The sequence below is a fragment of the Chiloscyllium plagiosum genome, chromosome 30 (assembly GCF_004010195.1).
Source record: "Chiloscyllium plagiosum isolate BGI_BamShark_2017 chromosome 30, ASM401019v2, whole genome shotgun sequence".
NCBI lineage: Eukaryota > Metazoa > Chordata > Chondrichthyes > Orectolobiformes > Hemiscylliidae > Chiloscyllium > Chiloscyllium plagiosum.
In genome coordinates this window covers 13,823,257-13,837,772 of record NC_057739.1, presented here as the reverse complement: position 1 = coordinate 13,837,772, position 14,516 = coordinate 13,823,257, and the positions used below count along the sequence as shown (strand labels likewise).

General features: G+C 41.0%; 1 long non-coding RNA gene across 1 annotated transcript; it reads right to left on the bottom strand.

Moving 5' to 3' along the window:
- Positions 1 to 11,580: 11,580 nt before the first annotated feature.
- Positions 11,581 to 13,207, bottom strand: LOC122564652. Its single transcript, XR_006315952.1, has 3 exons — positions 13,040 to 13,207; positions 12,213 to 12,327; positions 11,581 to 11,770 (listed from the first exon to the last, which is right to left on the bottom strand). It is a non-coding gene; the product is annotated as an uncharacterized LOC122564652 (long non-coding RNA).
- Between the last annotated feature and the right edge of the window lie 1,309 nt (positions 13,208 to 14,516).

Below are 14,516 nucleotides of genomic sequence, written 5' to 3'. Positions count from 1 at the left end.
GATGAACTGTAAAAGAACGGGGAGAACATGAATAGTCTTCCAAGAACAAAGCTAAAAATCACAATACCAAGTTATAGTCCAACAGGTTTATTTGAAATTACTAGTTTTCGGAGCACTGCTCCTTCATCAGGTAGCTGTGGAGCAGGATCATAAGACACAGAATTTATAGCAAAAAATTTGAGTCTTATGATCCTGCTCCACAGCTACCTGATGATGGAGAAGCGCACTGAAAGCCAATAATTCCAAATAAACCTGTTGAACTATAAACTGGTATTCTGTGATTTTTAACTTGTCCATCCCAATTCCAACACTGGCACCTCCACACCAAAGATGAAGATGAGGACATTGAACAGGAGGACCATGATCTTGTGCATAATGGAGCATTAAGTGCAGCAAGCTAGAAAGGAGTTAATTGCCACCCTATTCCAGTACTGAGAGCTGGCAAGAGTGGTCATGCGTTGTCTGTAAATCTGTTTATGCTCGAAAGGTAAGTGGTCCCTGTCCAAATACAGAAGCACATGCAGCCTCTGTTTTTTTTTGTTTTTTGTTCACTTTTGCTGTCGTTGAATGAAATTTAATGTGTTGAGACATTTGGAAGTTTTCTGGGATGTGAAGATGCCACGTTGAACAATAAGAAGCTGCTGGGCTGGGGCGAGCATTAGGGAAAGTGTGTCACTTCTTTCAACAGGATTGGAAGATGGGATAAAGCTAAGGATGAGCAAGCTGTGGCACTTAATTAACAATCAATGGGTGACTATGCACTTTCATGTGCAATGAAGTGTCAGATCTTTATGCCTTGATGAGCCTTTGTTTTTCATTCTCCTCTGACAGTGAAGGGTACCTCCAGACTGACAACATTTGACAATGTGCATGGCTGGTCTTTAAAGATGGTACCATTACCTGAGATCCATGGAGACGCTGGCATTGGTAAGTTCATATGCCTATACTATGTCAGCAAATACAACAAGTACACCTTGGTGATGTGGCACTTCAATAATAGGGTGAGTTTGGCAAAATAGTATGAGGCAACACAAAGACAATTGCTCCATGAAACTCATCAAAATTGGCAGAGTCTATTTTGGGAAAAATATTCACACCAGTGAGTTAAATGTGCTTTCCTTGTTGTCAATATATGTCACATTGAATTTACAACATAAAAATAAGTCATTGAGTATGCTCCAGCCAAGTCTTTTCTCCCTCATGTGCTTCCCCTTAAATAAATCTTACCTCAACCATGAAACTTTGAGTAATGAAATTTCTTCTGAATTCTTAATAGGGTTTACTAGTGTCAATTAGTGTCAACCCTTATTTTGGATTCCTCTATTCATACAGGCATCTTCTCCTTGAATATAGATCAAGTCTCTTCATGATATTAATGACCTTTAGAAGAAAGAGCCCTTGCCTTTATTCAGGGTAGTTTAAGTCTATTGTCATTAGTCTGAAGGAATTTTGAGGAAAATTAGCAGAGTTAGGCAAGAGCTTTGTGAGTTTAGGAATGTAATCCCTGGGCAGGCTACCATCCCTCAGAAGGTGACTCTCCTTTGTTTGAGAGTCTCGACATTGAGGATGAAAAGAGCTTTGAAATGTGAAGGCTACAAAGTTCAGCCTTGTAAGGCTATTGTCTAGTGCCCACATTATGTCCTGGTAGCATAGCTCACCAAGCAGCGGGCATAGGTGGTAATAATATACATCACCTTTTTGAATTATTCATGTTCCTCATAACACCAGCATCAGTAAACAAAATTATTATGATATTCGCCTTCCTCAGGGTGGCAATTTGATTTGAGCTATTCCTAAGCATAAGGAATGCAAATGCGAGACAATGGTGAAAAAAATATATTTCACAACTTATTTTTCGCAGTTCAATAAGATTATTTTATTAAATTCTTCACACTGACAGGATGCCTTGACAGAATTTTTTTGATGCATAAATTTTATATTGATACACCCACAGTGTTAAAGCTGCTGCACCTAAGATAACTCCACTTGATTTTGAACATTTTTGGCATGACTGTAGAAATTCCTTGTGGTAAATCATATACATTTAGTGAACATACTAATTATTTATGTATTTCCTTGCATTCAAGACTTTTTTTTCTTAAAAAAGCTTACAACTATAATGTTGGGGAAATAAATATATTTTTCAGTGCAAATGCAGCTCTGAGTTTAACTGAGTATGCCATTTTTCTGGTGAAAATTTAGATAGTTGCAGTAAAAATATTTCTAAATGTTGTCAAATTATTTGTGTGCTGTGAGCTTTAATACTTGTTACCTTGTATATGCTATGAAAGATTGTTTCTTTCAGTTGTGAGTGTCTTGTCCGTAAAGGGTTTGAAGTGCATCAGATTAATTACTATCCGCTTGGTGACAATGATGAGAATGTAAGCAGTTAGATATGGACTAAACGATTGTCAGATGATCACTAAAGGACAATCTTTGGGTTTCATCAGCATCAATCTTTTATTGTGAATTATAAAATCATAAAATCCCTACAGTGTGGAAGCAGGCCATTCAGCCCATCGAGTACACACCAACATTTCAAAGAGTATCCCACCAAGATCCCTGTCCCCCAGTCCATGTAACCCTGCTTTTCCCATGGCTAATCCACCAAGCTTGCAGATCCCTGGACACTGGGCAATTTAGCGTGGTTATTCCACCTGAACTGCACATCTTTGGACTGCGGGAGGAAACTTACATAAACAAGGGGAGTATTTGGGCACATAGGTGAGAACTCATTGCAAATGCAAGCTCTCACTCATAAATGTATGCCCTCGGCAAGGAGAGAGGACTTTGGATTCCTGGATAATTGGGGCTCTTTCTGGGGAAGATGAGATCACTACAAACAGGACAGACTTCACCTAAACCAGAAGGGTACCAACATCCTGGGGAGGGGGAAATTTGCTAATGCTCTTCGGGTGAGTTTAAACTAATTCATCAGGGGGATGGAAACCTCAATTGTAGTTTGAGTATACAGGAGGTTGAGAGCAGTGAGGTCAGAAATAAGGTTTCAAGGTCGCAAGAAGGCACCAGCAAGCAAGACGTTGGTTTGAAGTGTGTCTACGTCAATGCTAGGAGTATCCAGAATACGTCTGGTAAACTTGCAACATGGGTTGGTACATGGGATTTCGATGTTGTGGCCATTTTGGAGACATGGGTAGAGCAGGGACAAGTTCCAGGATTTAGATGTTTCAATAAGGGTTGAGAAAATGATAAAGGTAGGGGATTGAGGTGTGGCATTGTTACGGTTGCAGAAAGGACATTTGAGGACTCATTTGCTGAGGTAGTATGGGCTGAGGTTAGAAACAGGAAAGGAGAGGTCACCCTGTTGGGAGTTTTCTATAGGTCTCTGAACAGTTCTGTGGCATTGTTAATCAAGGACAGTATTACGGTTGCAGAAAGGACATTTGAGGACTCATTTGCTGAGGTAGTAAATTTGCTGAGGTAGAAACAGGAAAGGAGAGGTCACCCTGTTGGGAGTTTTCTATAGGTCTCTGAACAGTTCCAGAGATGTGGAGGATTGCAAGGATGATCCTCGATAGGAACGAGAGTGACAGGGTAATTGTTGTGGGGGACTTTAACTTTCCACGTTTTGACTGGGAATACTATAGTTCAAGTACTTTTTATTAGTCAGTTTTTGTACAATATGTGCAGGAGGGTTTCCTGACACAGTATGTAGAAGGCCAACAAGGGGTGAGGCCATATTAGATTTGGTACTGGGTAATGAACCCGGCCAGGTGTTAGATTTGGAGGTAGGTGAGTACTTTGGTGATAGTGACCACAGTTCGGTTATGTTTAGTGATGGAAAGGGATAAGTACATACTGCAGGACAAGAGTTATAGCTGGGGGAAAAGGCAATTACAATGCGATTAGGCAAGATTTAGGATGCATAGGATGAGGAAGTAAACTGCAGGGGATAAGCACAATTGAAATGTGGAGCTTTATTCAAGGAACAGCAATTGCAGATCCTTGATAAGTATGTACTGGTCAGGCAGGGAGGAAGTTGTTGAGCGTGGGAGCCGTGGTTTACTAAGCAAGTTGAATCTCTTGTCAAGAGGAAGAAGAAGGCTTATGTTAGGATGAGATGTGATGGCTCAGCTAGGGTGCTTAAGTGTTACAAATTAGCCAGGAAAGACCTAAAGAGAGAGCTAAGAAGAGCCAGGAGGGTAATGAGAAGTCATTGACGAATAGGATCAAGGAAAACCCTAAGGCTTTCTATAGATATATCAGGAATAAAGGAATGACTTGAGTAGGAATAGGGCCAATCATGGATAGTAGTGGAAGTTGTGCATAGAGTCAGAGGAGATAGGGGAAGCACTAAATGAGTATTTTTCATCAGTATTCGATAAGAAAAAGACAAGCTGAATTCTATAAAAAATTTACAGGAATATTGGCTGGTTCACTTATGGACATGTATAACTATTCATTGATTCCTGAAGAAGGGCTTATGCCCGAAACGTCGATTCTCCTGTTCCCTGGATGCTGCCTGACCTGCTGCGCTTTTCCAGCAACACATTTTTCAGCTCTGAATGAGGGCATAGAAGGCTGGGTTAGTAAATGTGAGATGACACTAAGGTCAATAGAGTTGTGGATAGTGAGGAAGAATGCTGTAGGTTACAGAGGGACATAGATAAGCTGCAGAGCTGGGCTCAGTGGTGGCAAATAGAGTTTAATGCAGAAAAGTGTGAGATGATTCAATTTGGAAGCAGTAACAGGAATGCAGAGTCCTGGGTTAATGATAAGATTTTTGGTAGTGTAGATGATCAAAGAGTTCTTGGTGTCCATGTTCATAGATCTTTGAAAGTTGCCACCCAGGTTGATAGGGTTGTTAAGAAGACATATGGTGTGTTAGCTTTTATTGGTAGAAGGATTGAGTTTCAGACCATGAGGTCATGCTGCAGCTATACAAAACTCTGGTGTGGCCGCATTTGGACTATTACGTACAGTTCTGGTCACCGCATTATAGTAAGGATTTCGAAGCTTTGGAAAGAGTTCAGAGGAGATTTACTAGGATGTTGCCTAGTATGGTGAGAAGGTCTTATGAGGAAAGGCTGAGGGACTTGAGGCTGTTTTCGTTAGAGAGAAGTTGAGAGGTGATTTAATTGAGACATAAGATAATCAGAGGGTTAAATCAGGTGGACATTGAGAGCCATTTTCCTTGGATGGCAATGGCTAGCACAAGGAGACATAGCTTTAAATTAGGAGGTGATAGATACAGGACAGATGTCAGAGGCGGTTTCTTTACTCAGAGAGTAGTATGGGTGTGGAATACACTGCTTACAACAGTAGTAGACTAGCCAACTTTAAGGGCATTTATCTGGTCATTGGATAGGCAGATGGACGAGAATGGAATAGGCTTCAGATTGTTGGCCACCCTGTGAAACCATCGAGGGCTGAAGGGCCAGTACTGCACTGTAATGTTCTATGCTCTATGTTCTATTTTCTATATTCTATATATCTGATCAACTGTCATTGTAACTCTTTCCGAAGCATCCAATGTACCATAAGCTCTTGAATTATTCAAAAAGGGAGCATCCGCATATTGCAAAACCTTCAAACATAGGAAACATTGGCAACAGCAAAAGTGAAGAAATAACAAACAAAACAAACGTTCTAAGGAAGGATCACTGGACCCTAAATGTTAACTCTGATTTCTCTCCACAGATGCTGCCAGACCTGCTGATCTTTTCCAGAAATTTCTGTTTTTGTTTCTGATTTCGAGCATTGGCAGTTCTTTCTGTTTATTAAATAAAATAAATGCTGCATTTACTGTTGGGCCTAAACTGGGACCTCTAACCTTTTAAGCAACAACAAATTTATAATATCATAGAATCTCTACATTGTGGAAGCGGGCCAAATGGCCCAACAAGTCCACACCGACCCTCCGAACAGCAACCCACCCAGACCCATTCCCCGACATTTACCCCTTCACCTCACACTACGGGCAATTTAGCATGGCCAATTCACCTAACCTGCACATTTTTAGACTGTGGGTGGAAATCAGAGCACCCAGAGGAAACGCACGCAGACATGGGGAAAATGTGCAAACTCCACACAGACAATTGCCTGAGATAGGAATGGAACCCAGGAAATAGGGAAATCCCCGGCAATTACAGACCAGTAACTCTCACATCTGTCGTCTGCAAAGTGTTAGAAAGGATTCTGAGGGATAGGATTTATGACCATCTGGAAGAGCATGACTTGATTAAATGCAGTCAAAACGGCTTTGTGAGGGGCAGGTCATGCCTCACAAACCTTATCGAGTTCTTTGAGGATGTGACTAGAAAGGTTAATGAGGATCGAGCTGTGGAAGTGGTGTATATGGACTTCAGCAAGGCATTTGATAAGGTTCCCCATGGTTGGCTCATTCAGAAGGTCAGGTGGAATGGGATACAGGGGGACTTAGCTGTCTGGATACAGAATTAGCAGGCCAACAGAAGACAGCGAGTGGTAGTAGAAGGAAAATATTTTGCCTGGAAGTCTGTGGTGAGTGGTGTTCGACAGGGCTCTGGCCTTGGGTCCCTACTCTTTGTAATTTTTATTAATGACTTGGATGAGGAGATTGAAGGATGGGTAAGCAAGTTTGCAGATGACACAAAGGTTGGAGGTGTCGTTGACAGTATAGAGGGCTGTTGTAGTCTGCAACAGGACATTGACATGATGCAGAGATGGGCTGAGAGGTGGCAGATGGAGTTCAACTTGGATAAATACGAGGTGATGCATTTTGGAAGGTTGAATTTAAAAGCTGAGTACAGGGTTAAGGATAGGATTCTTGGCAGTGTGGAGGAACAGAGGGATCTTGGTGTGCAGGTACATAGATCCCTTAAAATGGCCACCCAAGTGGACAGGGTTGTTAGGAAAGCATATGGTGTTTTGGCTTTCATTAACAGGGGGATTGAGTTTAAGAGTTGCGAGATCTTGTTGCAGCTCTATAAAACCTTGGTTTGACCGCACTTGGAATACTGTGCCCAATTCTGGTCGCCCTATTATAGGAAAGATGTGGATGCTTTGGAGAGGGTTCAGAGGAGGTTTACCAGGATGCTGCCTGGACTGGAGGGCTTTTCTTATGAAGAGAGGTTGACTGAGCTCGAACTTTTTTCATTGGAGAAAAGGAGGGGGAGAGGGGACCTAATTGAGGTATACAAGATAATGAGAGGCATAGATAGAGTCAATAGACAGAGGAGACTATTTCCCAGGACAGAAATGACTAACATGAGGGGTCATAGTTTTAAGCTAGTTGGAGGAAAGTATAGAGGGGATGTCAGAGGCGGGTTCTTTACACAGAGAGTTGTGAGAGTGTGGAATGCATTGCCAGCAGCAGTTGTGGAAGCAAGGTCATTGGGGACATTTAAGAGACTCCTCGACATGCATATGGTCACAGAAATTTGAGGGTGCATACATGAGGATCAGTGGTCGGCACAACATCGTGGGCTGAAGGGCCTGTTCTGTGCTGTACTGTTCTATGTTCTATGTCTCTGGCACCGTGAGGCAGAAGTGCTAACTACTGTGCCACCACGCCATCCACTTATTGCTCAAAAACTGATTGCAGCCATTTAGTAGTGTACTTTATCCCAGTAGATTGCGTACAAATATCCAGCCATCTCAACTTGATATCAAAGCAAGGAGTTGCAAGAGTTGACTTACCTTTTGCTAGCAACAGAGAAACATAAATGTTGATGGATAGTTGCCTATTATACATACTCCCAGATTGTCATTTCTGTTGGAGATGTTATCAAGTTTTGGAGCTATCCTGAGCTACATGATCCAAGTAAAGAAAGAACTTGACATTTTGTATTGTGCTTTTAACCTATTGTCAACATATCCAAGTGTACTTTACAATCTACGTGGTGGAGTCACTGCTTTTTTTGTAGAAAACGACAACTGTTCTGTGGTATGCAACAAGATCCCAGAAACTGCACAGTTGTTTATTATTGGTGACATGATTCAAAGTGGAATGATAATCAGGACACTGCTATGAGAGTTCTGTCAGCTTCTTCAAATTATGGCTGGAGATATTTTATACCCGACTCAAACAAGACACAATGTCTTACTTGAAGGGTATTGTAATATGATGTGCATACATCTTTAAGGGACCATATCTTAAAATACTGCCAATCATTGCACATCTCAACAAGATATCATGTAATTGCTTCATGATCAATAGACAATCTAAAACAGCAGTCTGGGGGTAAGAATTGTATAAAATATTCTCTCAGTGAACATTATCTATATATAAACTGATTTTTGAATAAAGAAACCATATTACAATTGCATCAAGTCCTTGTGGGTCATTCATATGTTTATCTCTCAGACAACTACATAATAAAGGATAACACCTTCAATCATGCAGCATTGTTACACAGAAGTCTTTGCCTAGATTGTGTTCTCAAGTCTTTGCATGGAATGTGAGCCAATAACTTACTTATATAAAGTTTCAAGTACCAAAGTCTGAGAGATGTTCGTACTCAAAGCAAAGTTTTAGTCTGAAATCTTTTGCATACCTGGTTAAAGAAAGAACCCACAGAAAATACTGGGGAACATTTCGAAGTTTGAAAAAGCAGCTATTGAGACAGAAGCAAAGTTAAAAGACTGGGTTTTACCAAAAATAATCGGTGTCAATTTTGGGATTTTGACAGAGGATTTCCACTGTGAGCCCCATTGAGTTTTCTCATGCCGATTTACAGAGCTCACCAGATTATGTATGAGCTATGTCTATATGCCAGCTGCTCAGGCCATCAGGCATTCTCCAGTGGCAGAAGTATTTGCCACTGCCAGTGCCTGTGGGGTTTCTGAAACCAATTCTACATTTAAAGCCCTGCCGTGCACCAGGTCAAATGCTGCCAGCCATGACAAGACCTTCACAGTCAAAGCAATGGGAGGGAAATGACAAAGAAAAGCCCCGGTGGGCACATAGGTGACCCTGCATTGCAAATACAAGCTCACAGTCATAAATATATTGCCTTGGCAAGCTTATATATCTGACTGACTGTCATTGTAACGATAGCTTCAACAATCAGAAACTGCCTGTCCTTAGCACTAAACCATGTTAGAGCCCTTAGTGAGGGAGTGCTACTTTTTTCCCTTACACCCAATGCACTACAACCTTTTGAATTATTCAAAACAGGAGCATCCACATATTGCAAAGCCTTCAAATGTCGGCAACAGCAAAAGTCAAGAAACAATGAACAAATCAGAAGTTCTAAGGTAGGATTCATGGACCCAAAATGTCAACTCTGATTTCTCTCCACAGATGCTGCCAGACCTGCTGATCTTTTCCAGATCTTTTAGTTTCTGATTTCCAGCATTGGCAGTTCTTTCCATTTATTAAATAAAACAAAAGCTGCATTTACTTCTGGGCCTAAACTGGGACCTCTAAGCTTTTAAGCAACAACAAATTTATAATATCATAGAATCTCTACATTGTGGAAGCAGGCCATTCAGCCCACACTGACATTCCAAAGAACATCCCACTTTGACCACTGCCCCACAATCCTAGTAACCCTGCTTTTCCCATGGCTAATCCACTTAGGCTGCACATCCCTGAATACTGCGTGCAATTTAGCATGGTCAATCTACCTGACCTGCACACCGATGGACTGTGGGAGGAAATCCACATAAACAAGGGGAGAATGTGCAAACTCCACACAAACAGTCACCTGCAGATGAACCCAGATCTTCTGGGGCAGCAGTGCTAACTACTGAGCCGCTGTGCCACCCAAAATGTTGCTCAAAAACTGATTGTAGCCATTTAGTAGTTTACTTTATCCCAGTAGATTGTGTATGAATATACAGCCACCTCAACTTGATATCAAAGCCAGGACTTGCAAGGGTTGACTTACCTTTTGGTAGGTGAAAGTGAGAACTGGAGATGCTGGAGATCAGAGTCAAGATTAGAGTGGTGCTGGAAAAGCACACCAGGTCAGGCAGCATCTGAGCAGCAGGAAAATCAACGTTTTGGGCAGGAGCCCTTCATTAGGAATCGAGGAGCGCTAGTTATTGAGGTGGATATATAAAAGTTTTTTGTACTTACAGTTTTTGATGTAAAATACTGTTTGTTGAGAGTATGAATTCTTCTAAGGATATGGTACAGAAGGGGTCCAGTGCAGTTCTGAGAGAATGTGGCCCTCAGTTGAGGCATAGCTGACTGTAGAGAGGTTAGATGGCGGTGCATGGCTGTGAGTGTTGAGCGGAGGATCCAGAAGGAGAACCGGTGCTGGTGGTTTTGAATTTGTAGTCTGTACTGGCTGTCCAGTTTGGATCCAAACTGTGCTGGTCTGAATGTAGTTCGGAGTCCATGTGAGATCAGTTGGTTGCGGAGACAGGCACTGAGGAAACAAATGTGGCTGTGGTAGTGAGTCTGTTTCAGGACATGGTTGAAGAGCTTCAGGGCAGAGGAGATGACCTGGGGGTTGCAGTGAGAGAGAAACTCACTGAGATCTTTGTAGAGAGAGGAGGAGAACTTCTTCAAGGTAGGCATCCTTGCAAGAAGATTCGCAGTAAGGTTAAAATCAACTAGGCAAAAGCAGATGCTGGAGATTAGACTCAAAATTAGTGTGGTGTTGGAAATGTACAGCAGGTCAGGTGGCATACAAATGGCAGGAAAACCAATGTTTCGGGCAGGAGCCCTTCAACAGGAATCCTGAGAAGTTATCAAGTTTTGGAGCTATCCTGAGTTACATGATCCAAGTAAAGAAAGAACTTGACATTTTATATTGTGCTTTTAACCTATTGTCAGCATATCCAAAATGTCAATGAATGCCCAGCTCAGCTACTGGAACCAATGAGTCCAGCCTGGGTCGTTCATCCCAACATTGCTACATTCAGTTATGCTGAAGGAAAGTTCTTCCAGTGAAATGTCTTCACTTTCCCCCTCAGAGGTCTGATGCTGCTCTCACAGTTCTTCAGCATCCATCAGATTCCCTTAAGCCTACTCCAGCTGTGCAGAGCATAACAGGATTATGCAGCATATTCTGTCTGAACTATATTGTATAGCACCAACATTGCCCCAGGCTCCTTCCAAAAACCACTCTACAGATCAATCCAAACATCGGAACCTCATCGCCAGGATGCCTATCATCTACTAATGATGGACCTGGTTGAAGGATGTGTTGCATTGTATCTATACTCAGTCTTGGTCAGGGAGTTTTGTAATGGGATTGGCAGCCTTGGCAGCAAAGAATTGCTGCTGCCTCCCAATATCCATGTTTCTAACACATTTTGAAACAAACCAGGACCCTGATACTTGTCAAGGATATAGGCACAATGCACCTCCCAGTGCAGCTGGTGCAGACTTCTAAAGAAGTGGTATTGAAAAAGATAGATTGCTTACACATTTATGGTGACAAAGAGTGCCATATTATGGCATGAGGCTCTCAAAGCAACACCTGTGCAATCTATTGCACCCTGCACTTTGAGCTCTGCACTTTACATTGGCAAAGCTCACTGTACAAGTCTCCTTGCCACAGGGAAATGAGATGAATCAATGAGGTCTAGAATAAATTTTGTCGCAATAGCTTTAATGCCTTTGCGAAGTGAGGATTAAGAGATCCCACGGAGATCCCCAATGGATCCTTGGAAGCAGCCAGTTGCATAAAAACTTAGTGCAGCTATCACCTTGACAGCCACCAGGATGAGATGGCCACCACCTCTTCAGGTCACAAGTCCTACTGCAGTGGATGGCACAACTCAAGTCTTTTGCCCACGGTGACAATGAATGTCCCTCACCCAGAGGGAATGGCATCAAGGACAACACAGTCAGCAGATTTGGCAGCATCTGTAGAGAGAGAAACAGAGTTAATGTTACTTGATTGGTTTGACTCTTCTTCAGAATAAAGGTAACACTGAAGAGAACAAATACGAAACATCCCAGACTGCAACAGAAGCAAGCAATGGAAGGAATTTGAAGCTGCAACTGAATCTGCCCTAAATGCAACCCAACAAGTGTATGTACACAGGAATCACTATAAAGTCCATATTGACTCTTAGACGCAGTCTCCATCTGGCCTTCCACTCAAAGTTATTATCTTGACAACCACATAAAATTCTAACCAATATATTGGTCCGACATTTACTGAAAATTCCCATTATAATTGAATGCATCTCCGGCTGCAAGCTGTCAGCTCAAAAACAATTTGAACAAAACTTAGAAGTAGAACTAAGAACACAGATAAAATGATTTAATTTCAAAACTGCATTGCTTTCTCTCAGTAAATTACCTTTCTGAGCATTAAAACAAATAAGTCGGAAAGATGCAATGGTTGATTGAAGAATCGCGTCTCATGGATGTTGGGATTCAATGAGGGGAACGGACACTGTTTCATCCAGAACCGACTATACAAAAACAATTATTGAAAGAGGCACATCACAATTTCAAAGAGACAAATAAAATCTCATCATTTTCAAGATGCTGATGCCAGCAGAAGCTGCTGAGTTAACTGACTGTCACCTTCAGAACTTCAGAGAATCAAGGACACTTGCTCCAAATGAAAATGTCAATTTGCAAGTGAAATTGTTTGCATTGGTTGAAACATAAATCCATTAACAACTAAATCTTGCAGGACCATCTCCCAGGGTTTTGCCTTAAACATAACAGTAGGTTTCTGAACAGATTCTAAACAGTGAAAAATTCAACACTGGAATGCTGTCAATTCCAGGAGAGACCAAGAGATTTTCCTTCCCTCCAGATTGCAAACTTAATTATAAGATGGCACTACTAGATGTCCAGATATTGTCAGCCCTCTTTGCTGTATTGTATGAAGAGACTGCAATAGGATATATGAAAGAACATCAGGCAAGAGGTTAGTTCTGTGCCAAGTGACATTTAAGGACTCCTGGACAGGCACATGGAAGATAGTATAATGAAGGGTATGTCCCTTAGTCTGATCTTAAAATAGGATAAAAAGCCAGCATAACATCGAGGGCTGAATGGCCTGTACCAAGCTGTACTGTTCTAAGTGTGACTAAAACTCCGAACCAGAATTTTTTTCTCAAGTGTAGAGTACATTTGATACATAAAAGAATAAACACATGTAGTTTCACTTACACAGAACGTGATGCATCTGAGCCAACATCTTTTCTGCAAATACATTTTTCCATATCACACAAAGGTGCTCAGAATCTGTTCACTTCTTCTTTCATACCAGAGAAGCAAATGTTAAATGTGACAACTTTATTGAAGAAAGTTGTCTCTGCACATTGTGGATAGCTTTAAAATGTCACACTACCTGGCAATAAATTAAAAGTTTATATTCATTAAAAAGTGCACTGTATAAACAATCAAACTTCAGTATGCGTTCACCCTTTAGCTTTGAATATCCCATTGATGGAGAGCATAGAGGAAAATTGAATGCGGGTGATTGAGAACCTGCCCGATATTCCTACATATGCCTTTCCATTCAATATTTTACATTCAAAAGCTAAAACAGAAGATATGTTATACTTGTGCATTCAAAGTCAGAAATTACACAATACCAGGTTATAGTCCAACAGGCTTATTTGAAATCACAAGCTTTCAGAGCATTGCCCCCTGGTGCACCTCACCTGACCAAGGAGCAGCGCTCTAAAAGCTTGTGATTTTAAATAATCCTGTTGGACTATAACCTGGTGTCATGTGACTTCTGATTTGGTCCATCCCAGTCCAACACTGGCACCTCAACTTCATGTACATTCAAGATTACATAAGTAGGTAGTGTTGTGTTCAACAATGTTATGAATTTGACTAGAGATCTCGGTGCTCCATATCATCTTGTTAGAGGGATCATAAGGGTTATTGTGGACTTTGGTGATTTCAATATTTTGAATGCTGTATTCATATTGGTTTCAAGATGAACAGTAGCAGAAATCTTGGTTAAATTCTACTTTAAATACCTTCACATCCAAATGTGTGAGAACTATTAAGGATAGTCAGGCACATAAATTTGAGGTCACAAATAATGGAATCCAGTAGCACAGATCCTTTAAAAAAGCCAAAGCAGGATTACTTGAGCACATAACCTACACTGATGCATCACCGCATTATTGAAGGAGGGCCATACTGTCAGACATAACATCTTGTAGATTGGATGGTTTCCTATCAACTCAGATGAACTTCAAAAAGATCATGGCATTGTTGACTGTGATTGAGAAACTTCTTTGAGCACCTCAGCCAGTGCTACTTAATTCTTATCGCTTGCCATTTGTGAGAGCGTTCTGTGTGGAAATTGATTGCCACTTTACAACAGTGACCACATTTCAAAAAGCACTTAATTAGCTATAAAGCACTTCAGGAGAAACTGAGGTTATGTGAGACCCCATATTAATTAAAATGTTTTTTTAAATCAATTATAATGAAATTTTGGGGATAAATTCTCAAACACTTGATAATATATAGACCATTTTGGAAACTTGTTAAATCTGTTACATAATTTTCAAGGAGATGTTGGTGTGAGTCTTTTAAAGATTTACACATTTCCCCTTAGTCTAAGGAATGAAATGGTTTTTAAAATGCAAAATAAAGTCAAAAACAGCTTTCAGAACTGAAT